General features: G+C 37.5%; 1 protein-coding gene across 1 annotated transcript in view; it reads left to right on the top strand.

Moving 5' to 3' along the window:
- ARHGAP15 (Rho GTPase activating protein 15) overlaps positions 1-26,822 on the top strand; it is a 614,346-nt gene that overhangs the window by 359,846 nt on the left and 227,678 nt on the right. The gene's annotated exons all lie outside the window — the stretch shown is intronic.

The following is a 26,822-nucleotide window of genomic DNA, read 5'->3' as shown; positions in this document are numbered from 1 at the left end:
TAGCACCTGCTTTAAACCAGACTTGCCTCAGACTTTTGCTCTATGAACAGGTATTTTGCAGTGCCATAGACAGCAACTGACACTCTATGGATTCAACTTCACAGAGTAATATACTAGTACCTTAAATTCTACCTTGAAATTCATCCTATAGATTATCATTTTCTTAGAAAGGATTCAGTTGCAGTTTACCTGCCATCTTGAAAAATAGAAAACCAGATTAGCAGCCAAACAATCACAATTTTACATGAAGTCAAAATATTTCATGACTGTGGCAAAATATTAATAAAAGGGGTTTTAATTCAGTGGCAGGGTCTGGCTCAAGCAAAATTCTAAAGAATTAATTACTACGATGCTCTAGAATTAGTCTCAGAAAGCAATGGAGAAACTGGATGTCTAATGCAGTTTTCATACTGATACAGTGGAACCACTGAACACACTCTGATTCATGCATTTCTTATCTTAGAGCTCCATTAAATTTTCACCATAACTGACCAATGAGTCAGTATTCATTAGTAGAGCTATGGAAAATCTATGTAAAATTCTGATTTGATAAGCTTCCATTGTTGTCTTCAGTAGAATTTTTTTTCCCCCAAATACAGATCAAGTTAAGCAAATATAGTCACTTCTTGGGCTTGTTTCAGTTTTAGCTGTGAACTTTTTTTTAAGGCTTTTATTGAGGTGTTTTTTTTTTTCCAACTAAGTAAAAGGCATTAAGCCAATTCTTAAAAATACCTGGCCAGTCAACTTTAGTACTTTGGTCTATTATATTATTATATTTAAGGAGAAGACTTGGAAAAAGCAATAAAATCAGTATTTTTAAGCAGTTAAGAAAAATCACATAAAATAAATTAATGATTAATGGTTAAATGGTTAATTTCTCCCAGCAAAATGACTGAACTCTTTCAAAGGGAAGAATTATTTAGACAGAGGGATAATGGCCTTTAAAATTGTTCTGCAGTGCATTGGGCCAAAGAATCTGTATTATAGCCTTTAAACTGTCTAATCTTCCAGATCTGCAAAAAAGGCCTCCATTACCAAGGTTTAGGAAAGCTTGGCAGTTTGAGCCTTACAATTGTGCTTCCTGAGTACAGGGCCACAGCCACTTTTCAAAGTGTTTACTCTTTCATGTAAAGCTACCACCAGGTTGAGAAAGCTGAGCTTTGAATTCAGCCAGCCTTTATGGAGCACCACCATGGGGGCAGGAAGGGCTGTGCTTTATTGACTTTATAACACTCTTCAGTGTAATGTCTACGAAGAACTTTATGTGAAAAGAGAATTGCCCCACTGTCCTGCAGTCTACACTCAATCACAAACCCTTTCTACAAAACCTGTGTTTTGGGCACATGGAGACCTGTCCGATACATGATTTCATTGGCCAGAATCTAGACCTGGAAACAATCGCTTGATGGACCTGTGCTTTCTAATTTCTTTAATATGACTAATGAGAAGGGTACATTGTGATGCCAGGAAAAAGAAGGGCCAACAGACAATTCTGAATGATTGTTCAATGGATGGAAAGAAATCTTAATAGCTCAGGTGGGCGTCGTGATCGCTGTGCCATTGCAATGGTAGTTTCTGAAAAGCTCTCCAAGTGCGTCCATATTTGCCAAGGGAACGGTGAGCCCTTTTTAAATGTATGAGTTTATTACATTGAGAATCTCACTGGAAACAACACTTGAATCGGTTTAATATGTAAATTATAGGCAAAAGGGTACATTTTAACGTGGTAGGTGTGTTTGTACGTATCATCTGCTTGCTTTTGGAACTGAAGTAATAGCTCTTTAGTTACAGTCAAACTACCTTATGTAATCTTTCAAATAACAGCATTGACATACAAGAATAAAAAAATACGGTTTTTAGGAAAGGTAATTTTTTTGACTTTTTAGGAGTAACTAGTATTTTCTTATACAAAATAATAGACTCAGAGAGGATTGTATGTTTAGAAAATAGTTTCATTTATCTTTATATGGACAAAACCATACTGGATGGCATTAGTAGAAACTGAAATTAATGTTACGCTACTTCTGCTTTTCAATCAGTACATTATAAACAATCTTTTTAGAGATTAGATAGTACACCTCAGGGGTTTATGATGAAAAACAGTGTTTCCCAGCCTCATCCCAATTTCCCAGTTTCGCTCCATAGCGGGGATCACTTTAAGTGGTTTCTATTTATTGTTCTTCTGGAGATTTTTTTGCGTATCTGTATCCTTGTTATTCAGGGTGCAGGTCATTTGTCTGCTTGTTTTTGTCGATATCTTCTTTATCTTCAATGTTGTAATGTCTTTCTTTATCAATCCTAGATATTACCTTAGATTTCTGCTGCAATAGGCATGAATTTTACTCAATCACACCAAGCCTAATCTACCTGGTCCTTCTCCTCCACATATACTCATGGTCAAATACAACTGGTCTCACAATCTCCATTAACTTTCTACACAACTTGCAACAAACCTACGTCTCTACCTGTTATTTCATTAACCCTAGAAAACTGAGATATAAGCCTCCGTTGGTAAGATGAGGAATGTAGTGCCCCTTAGCCTCTTGTCTCCTCTGCCTTTTCTACTGTACCTATACATCATACAAATTTATGTTATTAAAGCAGTCCCCAACCTTTTGGCATCAGGGACTGGTTTCATGGAAGACAATTTTTCCACAGACTGGGGGTAGGGGAGAGAGATGGTTTCAAGATGATTCAAGCCCATTACATTTACTGTGCACTTTATTTCTATTATTATTACATTGTAATATATAATGAAACAGTTATACAACTCACCATAATGCAGACTCAGTGGGAGCCCTGAGCTTGTTTTCCTGCAACTAATGCTGCCGCTGATCTGACAGGAGGCGGAGCTCAGGCAGTGATGCAAGCGATGGGGAGCAGCTGTAAATACAGATGAAGCTTCACTCCCTTGCCAGCCACTTACCTCCTGCTGCGTGGCCCACTTCCTAACAGGCCACAGACCACCAGTATCGGTCCGTGGCCTGCGGATTGGGGACTACACATTTTACCTGTTTCTATAATTATGACATATTTATAAGTTAACCTAAAAGTTAAAAATAAAAGGCAAGAACCATACTGTTATGCTTAGGTAAGGTTGTTTATTGTAGCACCATGTATTAGACTTCCTTCTCTGTTCTTATGCTATCATAACCCCTGTGATTCTCAAGAGGTAATGCCTCTGATTATGGTGCAAAAAATTCTCCAATCTTTTATATTTGAGGATTATATTAATAATTTTATGCTGTTTCACACCCATTTCCATATTTTTTCCATTTTATGTATCTAAAGGAGAAAAAAAATATCAGTTTTAATTTAATCATGTAAATATTACAGAATTTTGACCAAGTCATATGCCATATTGTATTGACGTATCCATGGGTTGCATGCTGTGACTTAGTGGGCCACAGAAGCTATGATGTTCTTGATTTCAAAGCTTATGTTCCATCATTTTCTTATAATCATGATATCATTTAGTTTGATTTATTTTTTTGATTGTGAATTTTTTGTACAGATACTCCCCTCCCCGTAGTTTCATTTCTTGTTGCTTTCAGGGCCTTTATGTGATCATATGCTTTCATCCCCCAAAACTGTCTATATATTCTAGTCTGCCACTCCCTGTTTTTTTCCCCTGATTATCTTCTTCTAAAACCCTTCCATCCTTTTACTCCAATTTGGACTGGTTGCTTTCTGGGTTTCCTACCCTGTGATTTCTTTTCACTGCTCTTCTGAGTTATATCCACCGTCTTCTGGCTCTCATCCCTTTTCTTTCTTGCTCTAATCCCTTCTATTACTGTGTAGCAGCTTCCATTAAGTCATTTGGAAAACATGAGTCTTTGGCTGTCCAAAAATACCTTCAATATGCCCACCCACTTGATCAATAGTTTGGTTGGGTATAAAATTCCATTGTTTCTACGATACACAGTTACAATTTCCACTCTTAAAATTGATTCACTTTTATAATTATTATTTTGAGTTTCTCTCTCAAAGTCATTGGGGTTTGTGGTCTTTATTTTGAGATTCTGTAATCCAGATAAAGTACATAGTTGACAGAATTTTTAAAATTTATTCTGCTCGGCACTTAATTTCAAGAATTATGACTCTCTTTAGCACTGGAATTTTTTTCTCCTTGTTATTACATTGATGCTTTTCAACTACATGTTTCTCTGTGTCCTCTTTTGAGATCTTTATCATGTGAATATTAGATCATATGGATTGATCATTTCATTCAATCTTATTTTTTCTCATATTTGGAACAAATTCTCAGTTTTATCCCCTAATCATTATATTAATTTAGCAATCATATGTGCAATTTTCTAGACTTATTTCTTATTCTGTTTGTTCTTTTCTGCATATCACATTCTTTCACATACCATGAAAACAAAAACTTTCTTGACCACTCTACTCCCATATCTAATAGTGAGGATGGCACATAGCACTCAATAAATATTTGGTAATTGAATAAGTAGGAAAAGAATAGATAATCTTTGATATCTTTTTTAACTTATCTGAGGACATAAATTTGTTGCTTTTTTTTGGAGTTTTGTTTTTATATTTTATTTTAGTATGTTCTCTTCTATTCTTTGAATCATGAATTTCATTTAGGGTTCTTTTTGTTTATTTGTCTCATTTATTTTTATCACCTTAGTGACTTTTCTCAGATATTTGGTGGGTAATGGTTGTCCATTCCTATTAAAGAATGAGTCTCCACAAAAGACTGGGAGGGGTGGGGAACCTGTAGCCTCAAGGCCATGTGTCCTCCAGATCCCCAAGTGTGGCCCCTTGACCAAATCCAAACTTCCACAATCTCTTTATTAAAAGGATTTGTTCTGTAAAATTTAGATTCAGTCAAAAGGTTGCACTCAAGGATCCTCAAGAGCTTGTCATGGGTAGAGCTTGTCAATGATATGGTTTTGCTTTAGGGTGATCTGTCAGGGGTTCCCACACTGCCTCAAATATGGTATATTTCCAAAGGACACGGAATACCTTTTAGACTCCTGATAAACTGAATCAATCTTAATGGCGATAGAACATTTTTCAACTCCATTTTATAATTAAGAAAATTGAGGAGGAAAATATTGTATTTGTTTATTTGAAAGTATAGCAGATTTAGATTTGACCAAGCCAAGCTTATAGCTGGATTTTGCCACTTACCAGCTATTAACTTAATATCCAGCTTTTGACTTCCTTCTCTATGCAATTTACATCAAAATTTAAATTAAATGATATATGGAAAGCATGTCACACAATGCCCAGCATACCATTGCCATTCAAAACCTGTTTTCTCACTTTCTTTTTTATTCTTCCTTTCTTCCTTCCTTTTTCCTTTCTTTTTTCTTTCCTTTTATCTTTCCTTTCTTCTTTTCATCTTTTTTTCCTTCCTTCCCGTCTTCCTTCCTTAGGTTCATGGAGCAAATTATGACCAAGATGGCCCTAGGAAACATTTCTCCCAAGTATTTGTTTGAAATTTGAAAAATCAATACAGGCAAGTGTCTAGGAAAGGCAATAGTAATTCACTTATTTCAAGAAAAGTACATTGATAATTTGGGCTTGGCTTATATTTCTCCTTTTGGTAATTGTAATCATTGTACTCTTTATACATCAGTGGGCATTAGCTCATTTTTCTTTCCTAACTACACCCACTTATGTAGTGTCATCTAACTGCTGGAACAGTTAAGTAATTACCCACACAGACACAACTAATTGTTTAAGGTGCCTGTCATAAAAGAAAATAATGTCTTTGAAAAATTATAGTACTTTTGTAAAATATGTCAGTTATATTGAGAAGAAAAGAAAGATTTGCCATTCAAATTGCAGATATAAGCTATCAGCCCTAGACTTTCTGTAACAGTCATGTTTATGAATACAAAATCATTGAGTTAAGAGAAAACTATTTTTAAATAATTTGTTATAACTGATATATGACAGAGTAATCTAATTGTCACACTGTTAATTTAAGCAAAACATATATGAGCAACACTGCAATACAGCTTTGAGTAAAGACATGCTCCAACATTGCCACTTTATCAGTGTTAGTCTGAGAATAATTATATTTGAATTTATATACTAGGGCATGGGTCTATCATTGCTTGGGCCTGAAATACTCTCACAACTTCCACAATATGTACTAATGTGCTTAAAAATATCTTGTAAATCTTCTTTTCTTTAAACTTCTTTATGGTTCATAATTGAACTCTGATCCTTAGTGTGAGCTATGTCATGATTTAATATTAGCCAAAATTAATAGCCAACCCTAAGCTTCTTTATCTTGGCCTACAAGCTTCCTGGTTCTTTTGCATTTATAGTTCCCAGGCAGTTTCTGTTATTTAAAGGCTCTTGGGAGCAAATGTGTTGGTAATAGAGCACCACATAGCTAGCTTTTGTTCAATAATAAAATACAGGTCACCATGAGAGAGGGAGAAATGTTGGGAAAAAAGTGCACCTGGGTAGCAGGTTAAGCCCATGTCTTTTAAAAGCCTGTTATCCAAGGAGGAAACAATCCAGGCCTTATGAGATATTAAAAGCAGAATAGCTTTGGACAAACAAGAGAAAATGAGGTCCAGAAATGGGAACAAATTAGGTAAAGGAAAAAAGAATGAGCCAGAATGATAAATTGGTTTCCTTGTAGTTCCAGAATTTACTTTCTTATGGGGAGAGACATTTTTATACTGACATTAGTAAGAATGTAATGTTATTTGAGATGGTGACTTACATACATTTGATTTTTTTGTATGTACAAAATGGTTTTACCAGAAAATTCCTGGTATGTACCCTACTATACTTTGCAAATAATAATAATTCTCCTTTTCTTCTTTTAAATTACATTTCTTTCACATTAAGTCAAGTCCTCAAGATTTTTCCCCATTCTCAAATGCCAGATAGTATTAGGCTTTAGCCATAAAACTGACTGGATGTTTAGTAATAGTCATGCTAAATGCTGGGAATAGAAAATGAATAAGACCCAATTGATTCAAAACCAGCATATTGGCATTTTGTTTTTAGCCAATGGCCTCTAAAACCCATACTAATTTTTGTCCTGGTAGTAGATGCTGATTTCATTCATTCCTTGGACTATCCTTAAAATATTGCCTAGAGTTTTTGGGATACCCTACATGGTCAGTCAAATCCTGGTGCCAGTTCAAAATACAGTATTTAAGTCTTCCAGTTTGAGGAGTGACAACTTTACATAAAATAAGACAAAATAGAGCATATATACCCATAGGAAGCAGTAAGAGGGAGAGGTAGGTTTTGTTTCATCTTGTGAATCTATACCACGTTTTAAGCATACCCTGTGCTCTAACTCAAATCTTGTGTATGTGCCTAGGTTGTAGAAAAGATAAAAAACCTCCCCTTCTACCCCTGACATTGCACCAGCCAAAGTTGATATGCTCTCAAAGCATATCCTCAACTAGTAGCAGATGACCAAAAGTCAGGCTAACATGATATTTCCTTCTTGTGTCAGAAGGCTGATGCCCTCTGAAGAGATGGCCGATGACCATTTCAATCCTCTAATCACATACTAAATCTTTCCTCCGTGAAACCACCTGACGAGAAGAAAAAGATGCAGGGCCCTTGTCAGTGTTCAAAAGAATCCCCTGTTTTAAAGGTTAGCATTTATTATTGATACCCTGCCGTTCTCCAGCAGGTGTTCTCGTACTGCATAGTTCCCTCATGACTCCTAAAGCCAGCTTCACAGGCAGTGGAAGATTTTTCGGCTTAGTTCTTGTTAGCTTTTCAGGGCCTCCATAGACCTACGAACCATATCCAAAGCCAGCGCTGGATACTGGTTTTCTCCTCTGTAATTTTTATAATTCTACGGCTCACACAAAGTGCTAGATGGTGATTTCATTTTGGGGCCAAGTGGATAATTGAAGGAGACAAAAGCAGAATTTCACCCTGATCTAGAGGTTGATAATTTGAGCAAATGCATAAATAAATGTTTCTTATGCAATGAGACGAGTTCAATTTTCCATGGCATTCGAGAAAGGAGGTCCCACTCCTTCCTTACTCATGATATGAATGGGATTTCAGAGTCCACATTATGTGTATGTTGAGTTTGTCTCTACAGATAGTACATATCAGAGCTCACACAACCAGTATCTCCTCATCAGGGACCACATTCAGCAGATGTGCTAGACTCCTACAGGCAAAGGAAACATTATTAATAATACCAACAATTCATGCTGACGTATCCTAAGATTAAGAGAGTGCTCTTTTATTTCCTTTACCATCACTGACAATTTGGCCTACAAATCTTTTTTCCTCCAAATTCATGTCTATTATAAATAAACAATATTCCACAAATTTCCAAGATTAAAAAAAAAAAACTTGTATTATTTTGCTGGGAGGGGGCAAATTTTGTTCAACATAAAAAAATCTCCCTTTTGACTTGTTACTCTACCTGATTAGTGATATTTAAAATTAACCAGCCTCTATAAAATTTAGCCATCACGAAAATAACTTCATGTTGCAAAAGTGCTATTCCTGCATTTTCTATTTTTCTCTGTGGGAGGGAGGCAAGAGGCCATATCAGAATTTGGATAGTTATAATTGGTGGTCTGTCAGTGTTAGTCAAATTGCAATATGGAGAGGTATATCTCCCAGCTTTTCTTTGAAATTTTCTATATTGCTCTAAGTGTGTTTTATCAAAGCATTTTCTGGGGCAACAGATCTGAAAACATAAACTTTATGTAGCATTGCTCCTCCTTAGATATTTCCCTTTAAGATGTCTTTTCTTTTTGAAGATAAAATAAAAGTACATAAAAGAGTTCTGGGAATAGGCAGCTATATGTCATAAACACCCTTCACTCCCCCTCACCCAGAGCTCCCATCCCCCAGAATTTGGAAATGATTTGATTGAAGTGATGACTGCCTTGATCTTGTTTGAATATTCCTTCTTCATTGTCTTCTTCTCTCTATGGGAGGCAATAACCCTGTCACAGAGTCATTCCTGGAAGGGAAAGAGGTATTTCTAGTGGCCATATTTTCCAAACACAAAATTGAGACACATGGCCTGACAATGACATAATATTTGAAGTAGGGACTGTGCTCAAAGATCCAGAACATATGGTTGAAAGAGTTTTCTTATAAAAAGCAATTTAAGACACTTTCTAGATTCATATTTGCAAAACCCACATTCCCCCGTCCGTTCTATTCTCATTAAAAAATATTACCCACACGTCAGAAGACTGACCAGTTTTCCCTCAAACTTATTTTTTTGCCAGCTCAAGAACCACCCTGTTGACTAGAAAGTTAAATGCACCGCCATTAAGGAAGAAATGCAAACCAGACTGCCAAACATATTATGAATATATTGCTCTTCTTAAAAATGCTAGTTGGTTTTTCATACTGGGGTATTGACTAACTGTCTGTGTTTGATGTATGGTTTACCAGCCTGATGTCGACTTATGGTTAGAGCTTAACTTGTTAGTTCTGCTTTTGCAGCCAATTCAGAATAACTACAGATGCCTCGAGATATTAAAATTGACTGCTCAAATGGACTCAGTGTGGGAGTTTCATTGGTTTTAAATTGATAACAGCTGAAAGAGTGAATGATTAAAGTGTACATGGGCATAAGGACACAGCTCTTTCGTAGGAACTCTTGTGAACAGACTTCAGTAGTGTGGGAATGTTTTCTTTTTCTATTGTAGTTATTTCTAAGCAAGCTTGGGTTAAATTTTTAAATTGCACAGGAATATTCAGGAGCCCAGAGAAGAAATGATTCTTGAGAAACTGAGATAAATTTTGATGAAGTGGGTTTCTATTCTGTAGGGAACATTTAAAGTTAAGTAGCATTCCATAAAGTGGTAATTTTGACTATTTCCCAGGCATTTAAGTTAAGTAAGCTATGTAGGAAGTATAAACTGTCATAATAGAAGGGTTAGAGTGTTATGTACATCTCTTTCTTCAATTCATAAAAACCAAAGCTCCAAAGTGCCTTATCACAGATAAGTCAAACAAAGCCTCTTCTTTGCTTTCTTATTCTCCTAGGAACAGTTATTATTGTTTTCATTATTTAAAAGATGCTCTGAAGACTTTCTTCTCACACAGGAAAAAAGAACACAAAAGAGAAATAAGAGAATTTTTCTCCCCCTCCTTAAATCAGCAAGACTTATAAAACAGGTTTTATGAAAATTTACTTTCACAATTTAATAGTAGCTTAGGGAAAAAGCCCAATAAAGAAAAGAATTCAGAGAAATTTAAAGAAGTTTATAAAAAAAGAATTATCTATTTATAATACAGGCCTTCTTCAACTTCTGTTTTTCTAAGAGTTTAATGCCCTTACTATACAATACTGTGACCTAGCTCTAGACTGTTTTCACATGTCTGTAGTATAATATTTTACCTTTGATATTCCATTTAAAAATATTATATTAGAAACACTTTATATAGCTAACCAATAGAGAGCCTCAATCAATAATAATACAATTAAGTTTGGATTTGTTGACAAAATATAAAGGCAAGTATCATGTACCCATTTCACATATTTATTTTAAAAGGAAAAACTGAATCATGGTGTTTAGCTAGCATACCCCCAAATATGTAGCAAATATCAACCTAGTTTTAATTACTATTAATGGAATAAGATATTTAGATATATTTGACACTAACACCAGTGGATAGTGTTATGTATGCACAGACATGTAAGAAAATCAAATTATGAAGGATGCTCTGATTTTAAAACAAAATAAGCCATGAATATTCTGATCAATGTAAGAAAATTTGTGATATATTTACTGCTCAAATTTTGACAAAAATTGTAACTTGTATACCTGGACCAAATCTCAAAATTGCCTAGCTCGATGCCTTCGTGAGGCACATGATGGCCATTGAATCATGTTTTTGTTGTGATAGCTTGTGCAGATAACCATCTAAGAACCTGCTGCAAGGACTGATATTTTCCTAAGATGTAATTCCCTTAGAAATGTAGAGCAAAAGAGAGAAATTTTATTCTCTCTCAACAGTTGTTGAGCTCCAGTTTTTTAATGATTTTCTTATCTATCTGTATGAGACAGGAGAGAGATTTTGGAGGAGATGTCATCCAAGTTAAACACATGCAAGGGTCAATAACTTGAATATATCACTCCTAACATGTCCCTTTGAACTTGGAACTCAAATTCATAGGGGGAAAAGAAAAGATGGAGCCGGAAGAGGGCTGGCCTCAGTTAACCTCACAATGAGGGAATCTATCACATAACAGAGGCTGAGAAATAAGAAAGCAGATGGTTTACAAATAATATCTTGAGGCTATCTTAATATCTTGAGATTCCAAATACTCTAAATTTCAGAAAAGCCATTACTCCCCTTGACTCCCTCGTCATTTGTACCACCTTGTACATTCATTCTCCAAGCAGTAAAATACTATGTTCATGTCTTTTATAACTTCACATTTCCAATGCATTGGGGCCTTGAGTGTGTCACAATTTTTCCATCATAAAAAAATTAATTAGCATAGGAGACCATTCAATATTATGTAAAGAATTTGACAGGACCTCACTTAACGTTTTTTTAGAAACAATTAACATGTCAAAAGAGGAAGTGAGATCCTGTTTTGGTTATAAATCTGTTCACATAATTACCAGTTGAAGAAGTCATAAACATTTTAGAAAGAAAAGCAAGGTTAGGCCCTCACTTCATCAAAAACAGAATTCCCAACGATGTCAGATACCTCAAATTCTCTAGCTTAAGTTTCCTATGTACATGTACACACTTCATGCATACCCCTTTAATCAGAAAGACCATGTATCTGTAGTATGAGTGAATGATCTTGAAGAAAAATAATATTTCTTGGAAATATACTGTAAAGCACATGAGGAGAGACAATCAGATCTGAATATGAGATGATGTTCAACTCAAGATGGTGCAGTGATATGCAGAAAGTCTTCCAAAGGTGGCTGTGTAGTACAGGAGTATAAGTATTAATGTTGACTACACAGTTTAGGTGCTGACTAGACTTTTCCACAGACTAGGGCAGTACCTAAGTACGTGTGCCTGTCTCATGCTACAGCATGGAGGACAGGACGGGAAGCAGAAGGCCCAGCCAGGAACTGTGGCCTCAAAAGGGATTGATAGGGCAGAAAGTAGATAGTGGGGAAGGCAGGCACCACAACCTTACTCGATCCAGGACCAGGAGGTGGAGAATAAATAGCCCACTGGAGAACGTTTGGGGACATGAGACATGGTATCTGAGGAATTCTGGGAATGGTAATAAAGACTTTGGGGTCAAGTCTTAGTGGAAAGTACTTCCCTGTCACAACTCAAAGCCATCTGTTCCTATAAATAGTCGTTACTGTATGAACACTACCCAAAGCCTAGAGGAAGCTTCTCTTTGTGGATTCTTTCTGGCCTCCAAGATGCAATTCTCTGAGAGGCTGCCTTAGAAATGTGTGTTGAGCTTCAGTTTCACGTGCTGACGTGGATCATAGACACTGATCAGAGATCTGTTGGGAGGAGTCTACACTAATCACTTGGGCATACCATCTGGAGGCTAGGAGTGGTCTAGGCAGCCTCTGCTGGGGAAGGGTCCAAGCCTGTTGCCCCTATTGTAACCAACCAGCCTAGAATCGTAGACTGGATGAGCATCTAAGAATACATGCAGTTCATTTTTGGGAGAAAGGCACATGGGAGCATAAAGCCTGTACTAAGTTTTATATGATGCTTATATGATAATATGATGTTTAAGTATGTAAAGCACTCTTGAAATAATAAAACACATGAAAAATTATTTTCCTCTCTGGGCTTGGGTATGTATGATATAGTTGATAAGGTGGTGATGAAAGACTGGAGCAGCCTAGACTCTTCCTATGCTGTTTGAAAGAGCTATAAGTATTACATTTATTCAGGAAAATGGTGTATTGCAGAACCATAAAGATCACCAAATTTTGAAGTGGATTTGGAGTCTAGCCTTGGCTCTGCTATTTACTTGTGTTTTGTGAATTTGAGCAAGATGATGAAATTTTCTGCCTTTATTATTTTCTAGGTAATACTTCTTAGGATTGTTGATGTTATACCAAAAGCAATCAGCATAGAAAATCATAACTAGTGTTATACTCTTATCCTAATTCTACTCTTACTATTGCACATCGGTCCTCCCGATTGCAGAGAACATATTATGAAAATTGCAAAACAGAGAAATTATAGTGGGATTTTTGTGACATTGTATTAGTAAAGTCAACATTTTGAATATTCTATGTGCCTAGAACTGTGCATATAGCTTTTTCAGGCATTATTCAGTGATGAGGATGAAGAACTATGCTTGCATTTCCTCATGCTATAGTTTTGATTATTATTCATATTGCCTACCTACATGTATTCTCTAAACCACTATGTTTAAGAAGATACAAAGCTACATAAAGCAGGGCTTCTAAGAGGTGAGTAAGAAAGATAAATGCACCAAAAATATTTCATAATATATCAAATGTCAAATGCTTTAAGGGGCACTCAGGTTACAAATTTGGGGAAATTACAAGTGGAAAAGTGTGGGAAAGATTAATGCTTCCTTTATTCTATCTAATGCTTCCTTTAGACTGAGTCTTGAGTTAGAGCCTTCAGACTCATGGAGAAATTAGTAAGAACTTTGAGGTGCACAATCATAGGAAAGCTTGGGGAACAGTGGCTTAGATGAAATGTAGAGAGTTTGGTGAGAAGAAGTGTCTGTGGCCAGTGTTTTGCACAGTCCTAGGCTAAGGAGTTTGTAGTCTACAGGCTATTTTGTTATTCACTTAATAGTTATTATTCATTCTTATTTATTTGGCAAACATTTACTGAGGACCTACCTATTGGCAAGCAATAGGCTAGACACTGTGCCCACAAAGATGTATAAGTTGTAATTCCTTCCCTCAGACTCAGACTTTACATCCCTGTTTAAAAGGAAATATTCTCTATCAAGACAGTCACCTTAATGCCCCGCAAACTTGGCTCCACTAGAAGACTGATGGAAAGACATATTAGAAGGTTTTATTACAGAATTGGTGCTTGTCATCTAATTTTACTTAACTCCTATATAATCCCAATGGCCAAGGCCCCAGAAGCTATGAGTGCAAAGGAAATAACACTGACCTTAAGGCACAAATGTCCTATGTTATGGCTCCCTCTTGTCTAATCAAAACTCATCCTTTCTCTGTCTCCTAGGTTTTCTCAGCTATTTATGGGAGTGTGTGGAAGTGTATTGCATTTGATAAGGACTGACTTCTTCCCTTTCACTTTCTTCTTCCTCTTTTATACTCCCACTGACCACAAACTGCACAAAGTAGATAACACACCACAGCTGTGCAGCCAGCACCTTCTGAGGGTTAGCTGCTTCCCTGCCTGGGTACTGCCTAGAGCTCCTAAGCTGAAAACCTCCCATTTGCCAGAAGGTGCTCCAATCCCTCTGGTTCACACATCACTCCTGGGTCTACTCTGCATCCAGAGGAAACCGGAAGACTACTCTTCTTTCCACCCCACCTGCATGGTGCACCTGGTTTTTTAGGATGTGAAGCAGCAACTCCTAGTCTTTGACTCTCACAGGGTGAGAAAATAGCTTCTTTCTGTTTTGTCTGAGACTCTTTCCTCAGCAGAAGTCAAACCTACTCCCTGGGAATTAGCCAGGCTACATGCTCCGTTTGCCATCTCTCAGAACTCCCTCTGACCTCCACAAGTTCAACATTCCCCCGAGGCTGACTGTCTTTCATCAACCAATAGCAACTCTTGTAAGTAAAAATCTGGAGGTTGGAGTGGACATCATTCTGCCAATTCCATAGGCAGATCCAACTGAGATACTCCCTTGCTTCATGGCCCCTCCCCTCACAGGAGGTCCTGTTAGCCGGAATCATAATATAACTCAGGAGCTTGCAATGAACCCATAAAATGTGCAGTAGACAAAGCAGCATCTCTGAATGTGATACCTATTTGTTCAATTTTGTGGGCATCTTTGAGACAGGATAAGGTGTATTAGAAATGTTCCTGCATTGTCAGCTTCTGCAGTAGGAGCTGAAAAATGAGAAACACACACTGTATTTGACTGGAAGCCCAAATGAGACAAAATGTTTTCGGAAATGTGTGCATCGTGGCCTACTAATTTGGGCTCATAACCTCTTCTCTCCAATTACGTTCCTGGAAATGTTTTTCAGTTTCTTTGCATGGAATAACTAGTGGACCGCATTGCTCAGAACAGCCCATGGGGAATGGGCATTCCTGAGCAGAGCCTACATCACATCTCCACGGAGCTAGCCAATGCTTCCACGGAACCGTGTGATTCCCCGGCTCTTAATATGGTTTATTAAAAAATCCTTTACCTGCCTCAAAGCACTTTTCATCAAAGACCACTTTTAAGCTGAAGCTGAGGACTAAAGAATGCCTTTAACAGAATCCTGAAATAGCTTTTAACCTGAGGCTGAGAGAGAAAGTGCTTTTAACCTAAAGTGCTTTCCTCTTAGGTACTTCAGCGCATACCTAGCACTCAGCATTAGTGGCTTTGAGAACACCCTTAAGACCCAAATGAAAGAGACTCCATTATAGATATTCAAACCTGTTATATTAATAAATTAAAGTAATATTTGAAATCATTAAGCAGTTTTACTCCAACTAAATTTGAGTCTTTTCTTATTGAACTATGCATTCATGCAAATAAATTGAAGTCTTACCACCTGGGATTCTAACAAATCTATGCTGATATTAAGAAAAGTACAGTTTTCTTTCCTAGATATTACTTAAATCTGGAGTCAAAATTTCCACTCTTTTCTCACCCAAAAAGAATCTTTCTACTCTTCTTAACCACTAAAGGATGTTTCTAGCGTTAGTCCATATTAAAATATAAATTAAATAATTTAGAATTAGTTCAATCAACTACCTGAATAAATTTTATGGATCAGATTTTCTCCTCAGATTTGTCACTCAAATAGAAATAAAATGACTGATTTCATTGTAGTTTTAACCCCCCAATATATTTCCTACTTAGTCAAGTAAGTGACAACCTAATTGATAAAAGTTTTAAATTCAGATTAATTACAGCAAGTTACATGATTGAGCAATTGTACTCCATGGGCAGTTTTCTATTTAAATGACATAAAGAGTGCACAAATATGGGAGAAGGTAGCAAAATTGAACATATTTGAATTTCATTACCCCCTTTCTTTGCTGGTTTCCTCTATAAATCTGAGATGAAGACAGGCAAATGAAAGGCAGAAAATATCGTCAACCCACCATGTACATAAACAGTCTTCGCTAAACAAAATTTGGCCATGTTAATCATCCAAAATACACTAAAGCAAACTAAAACAAATGTATTCCTCTCATACTCAAGTGATCATGTTGCCATCTTTAGATAGAAATCAATTTCTTTTATAAATTATTCTCTTATATTTTAGTCTACTCATTCCTTCACTTGTGTATTCATTAGGCAACCAGACGGCATTTATAATAAACATATAAATATAAATATAAGTGGAAGAACTACATTTATCTTTTCCTACTAAGTTTCCTTCACTTTGAATATTCTTTTCTAGCTTCCTCTATTTAGTAAACTTCTGTTCATTTTTACTTTTCCAGCTCAAAGTTACCAATGTCAGGAAGCTTTCCCTGTCTTCCGCATTTTCAACTAGTCCTCCCTTCTCTTTATCCCAAAGGTATAATTTCATTATTTTAATATCTTCCCACTGGACTGTGAGTTGTACCTGGTAGACCAGTTACCATTTTACCCAACTCTGTACTTCCAGGGAAGTTATTGCCTAGAAAGAGATATGGAAGGAAATGAAATTGGACATGAAATCTTTCAGTGGTTTTAGAATTATTATTTATTTATAGTGTCTCATTCCTTCATGTTGAAACTCTTATGTCAGCGGGCACTGCTTTGGTAAATACTGCTCTTCTCCCCAGCCTCAGAATGTTGGGGTCCTCCTATGATAAGGCTTTGGGAAGAGACTTCTTTTCTCTTTTCATTCTTATTCTCAGACTATTGGACACTATTCAAACATTCCAGAGCTGAAATATTCCAGTTGTGTGGCTTCAAATTCCATCTATAGGTTGATGCTTTCCAAACTTAATACGTCAGCCTCAAACTCCAGACTTGAATATTCAAATGTCTATTTGATGTCTCTTTGGGTGTTTGGAAGGCATCTCAGATTTATTTAGAGCAATCCTTGATACTCTAGTTCCTATTTGTTCTCAGGAAATACCACTGTCAGGTGCCACCTAGAGTCACCCTCCACTCTATTTTGTGTCTTCTACTTTCATCAGCAGATCTCAACTTTAAAAATATATTCTAAATTCAACAACTTTTAATCCCTTCCATTGTAACTACCTTATTCCAGCACCATCATCTCTCTCTCTAGAATATTTCACTAACCCCAGACTGGCCTCTCTATTGCTTATCTGGACCCCCTTTAATCTAGTCCCCACTCAGCAACTAGAAGGGTTATTTGAAAATATAAAATATCTTGACACTCTCTTGCTCAATAATCTCCAAATACTTAGACTAAAAATCATACTTAAAATAATATCTAATGTATGTCCTTCCTGTTATCTGTAGGGTCCTATCTGCTTTGACCCTCAAGCTATTTTTTTTTTATTTCATCCTCGACCACACTTCCCCCTGTTGACCCTCCTTCAGCCACCCAGGCCTCCTGGCTTCTGCTCTAAGACACCCAGCTTTCTCCTGTAGCTTTATGCACTTGCTGCTGCCCTGTGTACTTACATGGCTCAGTGGGTCACTATAGTTGGTCTCTGTTCGAATGCTATTGCCTCAGAGATGCCTTCCATGGCAACACCACTAGCTCCCTATCTCTCTGCCTTGCTTCATTTTTTTCCATAGCACTTATCACCATCTGACATTATGTTATATATTAATGTGTTTATGTGTTTATTTTCCCCATTTGCATATAGACTGTGTGAAGGCAGAGAGTATTCTTTTCACTATTCTATCCCCATTAGGCATTGAAAAATACTTGCAGATGGATAGATTCAATGCATAACTAGAAAAATGCATGAAAGATTCACTTGGTCAAACCATTCTCTATACTGTTGTGATTCTGTCTTGTGTGTCTGTGTGTGTCTGTGTGAGTCTGTGTATGTGTGTGTCGTGGGTGGTAGAGTGCTGCTTTTGAATAAGCAGAGGGAAGGAGAAATATAGGACAAAGTTGCTGTCTATAGTAGGAAAATATAGAAAAAATTTATGCTCATTATCTTACTTGAGTTCATAACTCTTTGTTTAAGATGGAAATTTCTTCCTGGCTGCTGTACTCAAAAAAATGTCTATTGCACTGATCAGACCAAAATTGAGTTGATCTCTATATCCATGAGAGTTTAGGAGCTAAAAAGAAGGAGCCAAAGGGTACTTCACAGAAGTACTGTTTGGGGTTGAGGGTAAAACTGTGAAAGGTGGAGACTGCCAGAAGCCTCCACCTTTGGAACAAAGAGGAAAAATACAAAGGGCTAGGAAGAACTCTGCTAGTCCATCTGAGTGGCAGCTGGCTCATTCCTGAAACTCTTCTTTGGGCTGTCCTTGTCAATGAGTGTTACTCTGGTAGCCAACTGTCCAATTCAACTGGCAGTTACAGAAACTCAGCCTATCCTTGTTTGGGGAGGTCCTCTCCATACAGTCTAGACAAATCTCCTCCAGGCCAGTTTCCATAGTAGACACTGTTGTTATCCACCAGAGACGTTAGAATCTGTTCAGTTTGATGAGATGTAAAAATATGAATAAACATGTGGGGGAAAACTATACACAGAAGTGCACATATTTGGTAACTCCTATTTATTTAGATTCCGAACTACTTAAAAGTTAAAATAATTAAGGTTTTTCCTGTACTTGCCTTTTATAAGAAAAAAAAATCATAAGTAAACAAGGCAATTAGAGAGGTTTGCTTGCAGTGTGTATTATAAATTCAGCAGAGAATCAGCCCAATTTTTGATATCTATGGACCAAAAAAACCCAGTAACTGATATTTTGAATCAAAGACCCAAAGCATCGTAAGATAATGCAGCACCTTCTGAAGCACTTGCAGCACATTAAATTTAGCGATGTTTCAGCATTAGGTATATTTTTCTGTGTCTTAATTCAAAGGCACATAAGCCATCTGGTAAACTATAGCACTTACTTAAGTCACCCATTTTTCCAAACATTCTCAGTAAAGTTTTGGGAAAGTTACATGATAAAGGTTCATGTTGTGAGTATTTCAAAGGAGAAGAAAATATAGTGAGGATGGAACTGGAGAAAATATAAAAAATTAGAGTAAAAACAGAATTCTTTGGTAAGCAATCCGAAAAATATGGTCTGGGAACCTATTCTCAAAAGGAAAAACAGATATCATTTATACTTTAAAATCAAAAGATGAATTCAGTTAAATTGCTGAAACTACCCACATTGAAAATATTATTTTTGCCTTTCAATATCCACTGCCTCTCCATTACAGAAACTTATTGGGAAACAATTTTGCCCATGTGTGTGGCATTTTTGCAGAAGAAAAATTCCAACTCAATCCTGCGTACCATGGAAGCTACAAAGGCTATATATTTTTCTTCCTACCCATGTTTTATAACATAATCTCAATCAACAGGGCATCCTTTGGAGGAACTTCAAATCTGAGCAATTGATGATTAGAAGTCATTGCGACAGTGCTGGCGCTGGTGGTGGCAATGAAATTAGCACCCTGACTCGGCCATCAGGGTTCCAAGACAATTGTTTCTCCTTCTTGTTTCACGAATCTCCTCAGCATCTTGATTTCTAAATATCTACAAGACTGGTTCTCCAGCCTCTAGTAAATTCATTGAGTTCCTTCCCACTTCACCCTTGAATATCATTCAAATAAAATTTCCTTTGCTTATTATAGCCACAGTGGTGTTGTATTTTCCTATTGCTTGCAGCCTGAACCTTAACCAATGCACTGCATTACCAGGATAATTGCCTGATTTGTTTTTGTGGCTGAGCAGTTGGGTTTGCCATGTTGTCTCCTGCTTCCCTGTATCTTCCTCTTGTATGTGCAGTTCTAGGTGCTTTGTTCTCCCTTTTTAAAATTTACTACAGTAACTGCAATGTCCTTCTCTCCTGAATGCAGAATCACATCATTTTGAAAAGCATGTGGAGACTGTCTCCTGGGTAAATGATGACAACACCGTCACATTATTTGAACATTTAACTGCCTCTATTGAGCAGTTCTCCTCATAGTTTTGATTCATTTGGAATCTAACTGACAAAGATCCCATTACTGGGTGTTCTTTCTATAATTTGTCAAAAAATATATAGCAGTGATGAGGGAGAATGAAGCTAATTTGTAATCTGGAAGACTTAACCTGGTTGTGCTGATGAACTAACTAAATCGGTCAAAAGTTTGAGAGCTTAAAGATTAAAAACCACCGTTCTCTAGTTAAACACCAATTCATTATGTAAACCACATGATTTTATAAATACAGTCATGGGGAAGGTCTATTTATTTTTCTCACCAAAAGATGCTTTCAAAGAAAAATTGCAGGAAATGGATTTTCTCCAACCAATGTGTTGCCTGCCACCCCTGGTTTTAAGTGCTGAAACGGTAGGATGAAGATGTAATGATCACACTGCCAAGGCCATAGGCTTTGCAGGGGATTCCAAAAATATTGGCACCCCTATCAAGAGGTGTTTTATAAATTAAAAAAAAAAGAAAGTTCTTAAGGAAGGAGGAAAGGATTGCCAGCGAGCCCACAGATGGGAATATAGGTGGGGAATAAGGCACTCAGGGTTCTGGGACTGCTCCCTTTCCTGGAGTACCATAAGGAAGAGCAAAGTAGAAATCATCTTTACTGTTTTGCCAGGACAACAGGTGTGAACAGTTAGGGGGCAAAGCTAGTTCATTAATGCTTGCCTGGAAAACAGAATATCTTCTCTCTCTTCCCTCTTTTTTACACTATTTGAACATAGAAGGATTTGTGGTTGGAACACATTTCTGTCATTTAATGGTCCTCCTTGGTGTACCAAACTCTGGGCTGTATCAGATTTACAAATGGGTAACAATCCTACAACAGCACTTAAATTCGACAGTGACATTTTAGCTTAATCTCTGTGATTTACTTCCTTTGAATAGGACTTTTTACGTTGCAAGGCCATTTCAAGTGCATAATCATCTCTTCTCAGTTATGTAATTCATCATTTTCTCTTGAAAGCTAATGTTGTAACCAAGATTCTTTCAGTTGTAAATGATGGAAACTTGTCCGGACTGTAAAAGTGAGAATGGAATTGGCTGGTTTATTTAATTGAAAAGTCCAAGGGACAAGGATGGCTTAGGAGGACTGAATGCTATAAGATCTTTGTCTCTCCTATCACTCAACTCTGTTTTCCACTCTATTGACTTAATTCTCCAGTATGTCTTTCCACAGGTGGCAACATAACTTCTAGAAGCTCAGATTCATATCCCCATAGTTTAACATCTCCTGTAGACAGAAGGCTCCTCTTTCCTAGTGACATCAAAAAAAATGTCAGGATTTACTTGATAGGATCCACTTGGGCCATGTGTTCATGCCTAAACCAATTACTGTGGTCAGGGAGATAACATGCATGTTCATCCTTGGAGCTAGAGGTGGTAGGGCCATCACTATCTGAAATAAATGGTAGCAAAATGAGAAAAGTGTCATCTTCAAAGGAAAATCAGAGTATTCTTACCAGAGGATAGGAGAATAGATACAGGGCTGGCAAAACCAGTTGATGCCTACCATACTCTACCTAACCAGTGTTGTCCACAGCAATGGATCCCATTGAGCTATTTTGCCAAGGCTGGCCCTTCCTATTGTAATTGCAATCTCTTTCTCGAAAACTTTTTGCCAACGCTCTGTTCATGTTCTAGTCAAGTTTATTTGCTTTCAATAAACAGAAATTTACTCAAAAGAGTTCAGTTGAAAGGGGTGTGAGGGGATGTCATGGTACCCCATGACATGGGTATGCAAAGTGCCATGGCAAGAATATATAGTGCTTGGAGTTAGGCACTGGAAAGTCAGGAGCTGAGGTGTGTCTGCTCCATTCACCTCTCTGTAAATTTGTTCCTGTGCCCACTCACCCATTGCAAATGACCATCTCCCCAAATGGCTGTCCCAACCCCCAGTGTCTAATTCTAGACAGCCTTAGATTTCAAATCCTTAGAAATAACTACCTCAGTCTCTCAGTATCTGAACTTTAAATTTTTTGGAGGGAGCATTGTATTAGCCCAGCTTGGGCCACATGACAGTGTTTGATTTAATCAGGTTCACCTGGAGGGCTGAGAGCCTGTACTCCAGAGCCCCACATTCTTGAGGGAGTACAGCAAGTTTCAAAAGAGGTTATAAGTGAGAAGAAAAGTTTTGGCTTTGCTGGTAACTAGCAAAAGCCAACATCTCTCCGCATCTAATGAAATTCTATATATCTAGGCTCTTTTCTCTCCAAGGCACTGTTGGCAATCCAGGACAGTTTTTCTTTGTGAGGGACTGCCTGCACTTGCACGGACCACCCAGTAAGTGGCAGTAATGCACCTCCCCCACCTCCAACATTATAAACACTAAAAATAGCCAATAGTGCACCACACCCTGCTACCTGGCAATCAAAAATACGCTGCAGCTGAAATTCTCTCCTATCCACCCCAACTCAAAATCCTCCTCCAGGTCCTGTGTTCCCTTATAACTAAGTAATTCCCGTACTCGGTCCTTCTCACCACTAAACTTCTTAGCAGTGGAGTCTATGTGCTGTCTCCACTTCTTCACCTTCTCTTCAAACCTTGACTACAACCATCTGCTTTTCAAGTTCATTCTTCTACTAAAATGATTTTCCTGTGGTCACCCATATCCTCATGATTACCAAAATCCAGTGAGCACTTTTCACCTTTATCTCCCATCACCATTCTGCTGCATCTGAAATGCTTATCTTAGCTTTCAAATCCCATCTCCATTTTCCAAACACTCAGGTTGTGGCATCTCAGTCTTCAACCACGCAAGGAACGTGGAAGTCATCTTCACCTACTGAGTTGGCTCCCTTCCTGCATCTACTTACCAAATCCCACTGAATCACCCCTTCTGTCCACTTAAGGTTTATTGTCTCCGTTTGGGTTCTCATCATTTTCCTCCCGGATCCTAATGCTCTGTGACATTGCACAAATGACTCAGTATCTCGTGTCACTGGTTCCTCTTTTGCAAAATGAGGATGATAATACTATCACCAAAGGGTTGAAGTCAATGTGAAGATTAAATGTTAGAACATATAAAGTACTTTGAACCCTGCTTGGCTTAGTGTAAGTGCACAATAAATCTTCACTATTATTTTTACACACCCATGCAATAGCATTAATCACATACTATTGTAACTGCTTGTGAGAGTCATTCTGCCCCCCTTAGCTGTAGGAGATTGTGCATCATTAGATTTTCAGGCTAGTGCACAGTGTCTGGCTTACAGCCAGCATGTAATAGATAGTTACTAAATGGATGAATCAATCTTTGCACTCTTTACAACGCCCAGCACATGGTAGGTGCTCACTAAATATTCACTGAATTGAATTGGATAGAACTGAATTAACCTTGAAAGAATGTGGAACTGGAAGTGGTATAATATTTGGTAAGGCATAAATAGCTTAAATTTAAGGTGAGACCAATTTCCTTTGGGACTCCTCCTTGAGACTGAATCTAAACTAAAGGCATAATTCTACACTCTTTGCAAATTTAGAATTTTTTCCTGTGTTTTGTTCATGTCCTAGTTTTAGTTTCTATGCCCTGCCAACCCTCTTTGTTTTCATTCTCACAGCATAGCTTAGTCATATCTCACTAAAAACCTGGATTCCTGCTGCCACCTGTATAAGTAAGCTATTGCTGCATAACAAACACACCCAAAATCTTAGCGGCCTGTAACAAGAAGCATTTCTTTCTCGTGTATCTGTGGGTCAGGTAATCCAGGGCAGACTTGACTGGGCTGCTCTGCTTTAAGCTGCAGATCTGAGTGGACTTGTCCTTTCACTAAGGGCTGGCCTCAGCTGTGTCGCATATGTGCTTATTCTGGAGCCCAGGCTGAAGGGGCAGTGGCCACCAAGGGAAGCTCTTCTCTTGGCAATAGCAGAGAAACAAGAGGGTGAGTAGAGATCTGCAATACTTCTTAAGGCCTCAGTCTGCAGTGAATGCTTCCCTTAGCACACCCCATTCTTCCTATCATTCTTCCCATCATTATTCCCATCACTGAAGCATTTGTTTACTCTCCTCCATCTTCCCCAAATGCTCTTTTTCCTCCTCTTTTACCTGTCCAACATAAGTCTGCTTATCCTTGAGAATTCAGTTCTTCTTCTCTGGGAAGCTGCAAGGCTGGTCTGAATCCCCACCTTCTCCAGTTATGGAATTTTTCCATGATGAAATGTTCTTACCTATTTATTATATGCTGCCTCCAATAGACAAGAAACTTCTCGAGGATAGAGAATGAGTCTTGGCTGCTTTATTACCAGTGCCTTTCCTAGCTCCTCACACAGAATCGGCACTCAGGATTTTCTTTTGCAAATAACTGAATGAATAAAAGAGTGAATGCCCTAGAATGTCCTTACCTTTATCTTCTTATATCCACCTATCAAAAACAAACAAATCAAAACAAACAAACAAACAAATGAAACTCTCTCCAAAATTTGAAATCCACTTTATTCAGGAATTTCCTTTTCTTAAATGATCTCCATCTCACAAACTTCCTTTTTCTATCTCTCTCTCTCTCTCTTTCACACTCACACACACACACACACCACATACCACATTAGCACTAAAAAGCATGAAAAAAACCTTACACTAAAGGACATCTTTCTTACCATTCAGGACCTTTTATGACACCTGCTATATTCTGTTTTGTATATTCTTTGAGTACTTCTATTAGCCCCCACAATGTTAAAAAACTTTGATGTCTTTTTCACAACTTAATATGCCGACCTCATCGCTGTGAAGACAGAAGATACTCGATAAATATTTGTGAAATTGATTTGAATTATGCAGTGCAGTAAGGGGTTTTATACTTCATAGCAATTCTTCTTCCTAACTATAATCTCTAGCCAATTTAAATCATTTGATCTGAAGTTCTGGGTTGTTTTTTCTCAAATAATATTTTATGTCACCCTTTGTGGTGGGTGGTTACTCAGTGTTCTGAACAAATCATTGTTACTTGACCAAGTATTCAAAGCAAATACCCATGATTATTTCCCACTTCTCTGTACCATATCCATGTGTTTTGAGTTTACCTTCCTTCTGTCTCTTGGATAAAAATGTGCATATCCATTTTGGAATATGTTAATAATGCTTTAGCCTAATTGGTTGTCACCAATTCAAACCATTACATTTTCTTAAGAAATGAATGAAAATCATGACTTCCTTGAAGTCTCACTACACTCCATTTCAAGTACGCCTTTATAATAATATATCACTTAGCATTCTCTGATGCTGTATTATCTATTTTTTCTCCCTGCTTCTACATATACTTTTTAATATTTTATTGAGTACCTCCACCAATGACTAGGACAATGTTTTGCAGCCAGCCATTCAACAAATATTTATTGAACCTCTAATATGTGCCAAACACTGTCTAGGTACTGGGGATCCAGTAATAAAGGAAAGAGGTATGGTCCTTACCCTTCTGGGTTTTGCATTCCAAGCAAGGGAAAACAACTAAGCAAAAAACAAATCAGTCTCATATTTCAGATTGAGGTAAGTGCTCTAAGAAAACTAAGGCAAGGGAAGCTCTGTAGAGAATGGTATGTAGGAAAGGCTATAATAAGAAGGTGCCATTTGATCAGAGACCTAGGCCAACAGAGTTCCACGCAGAAGAAAGTGAAAGTCCCCAAGGCAGAAGTGTGCTTGGAAGGAATTAGAACCAGCAATGTGGACAGCGGGGCTGCATACAGGTGTAGTGAGGGTGAGAGAGGACCCACATGAAATCAGTTAATTAGTGGAGGTCAGATCATGTAAGTCACAACAGGGATTTAGATTTCATTCTGAGCAAAATGGGAAGCCCTTGGGCCCACTAAATATGTTTCATTATCAGTAATAAATATCAATGCTATTGAAAAAACTTTTGGAAGTGGATGGTGGTGATGGTTGCACAACTTACGAATGTACTTAATGCCACTGAACTCTACACTTAAGAATGATTGAAATGATAAATTCTATGCTATGTATATTTTACCACAATTATAGAAAACAAACATCCCTGAGCGAATACTGGGGGCCAGAATCTGCGCTACGTGCTGGTGACTATAAGAAGACATAGATGATTCAGGTGCTCAGAATCTGCTTTGAGAGAGTCTGTTCCATATATTATGAATGTAAATACACAATGCAAAGTAATGTAAATCACGTCCCAAATGAGAGGGCTAGGCCAGGATTTCACAGAGTGTCTTCTCAAAAACATTAGTCTAGATACGTGTTCTCTGAAATAAAAGGATCTTGCTCAAAGAAGCTGGAGAGATAACGTCTCCTCTATCCCCTCCTGGAGATTCACAGTGTACATCAGCATATCATAGGCTATAAAAGTACATGTTAGAGAAACCTGTTTACCTTTGTTTAACTTAACATTGCTATATCATTTTGATGATAGGCCCTTTTTCCTGAACCACCTATTAATATCCTGAGGAACTGATATTCCAAAGAACCTATGTCACAGGAGACACAAAGTTGAGATAGGAAGGAAAAAGTTTGTGGAGAAAGTGTGATCTGAGCTGAGCCCTAAAAGAAAGGAGATACTTAGATTAGAGAAGAGGAAGGGCATTCAAGGCAGGAGAAATGCTAAGTAATGCACTTCCAAGTAAGCCTCCTAGAACTTGCCTCTTCACACACCATTGAGCTGAAGAATGAATGTCCTAAATATACTGACAAAATCATAATTTTGATGACCACTGACTGGTAAA

This window comes from Propithecus coquereli, unplaced genomic scaffold (assembly GCF_000956105.1).
Source record: "Propithecus coquereli isolate 6110/MARCELLA unplaced genomic scaffold, Pcoq_1.0 Scaffold169, whole genome shotgun sequence".
NCBI lineage: Eukaryota > Metazoa > Chordata > Mammalia > Primates > Indriidae > Propithecus > Propithecus coquereli.
The sequence above is the reverse complement of the archived record's forward strand: the minus strand, read 5'-3'. Positions and strand labels throughout refer to the sequence as shown.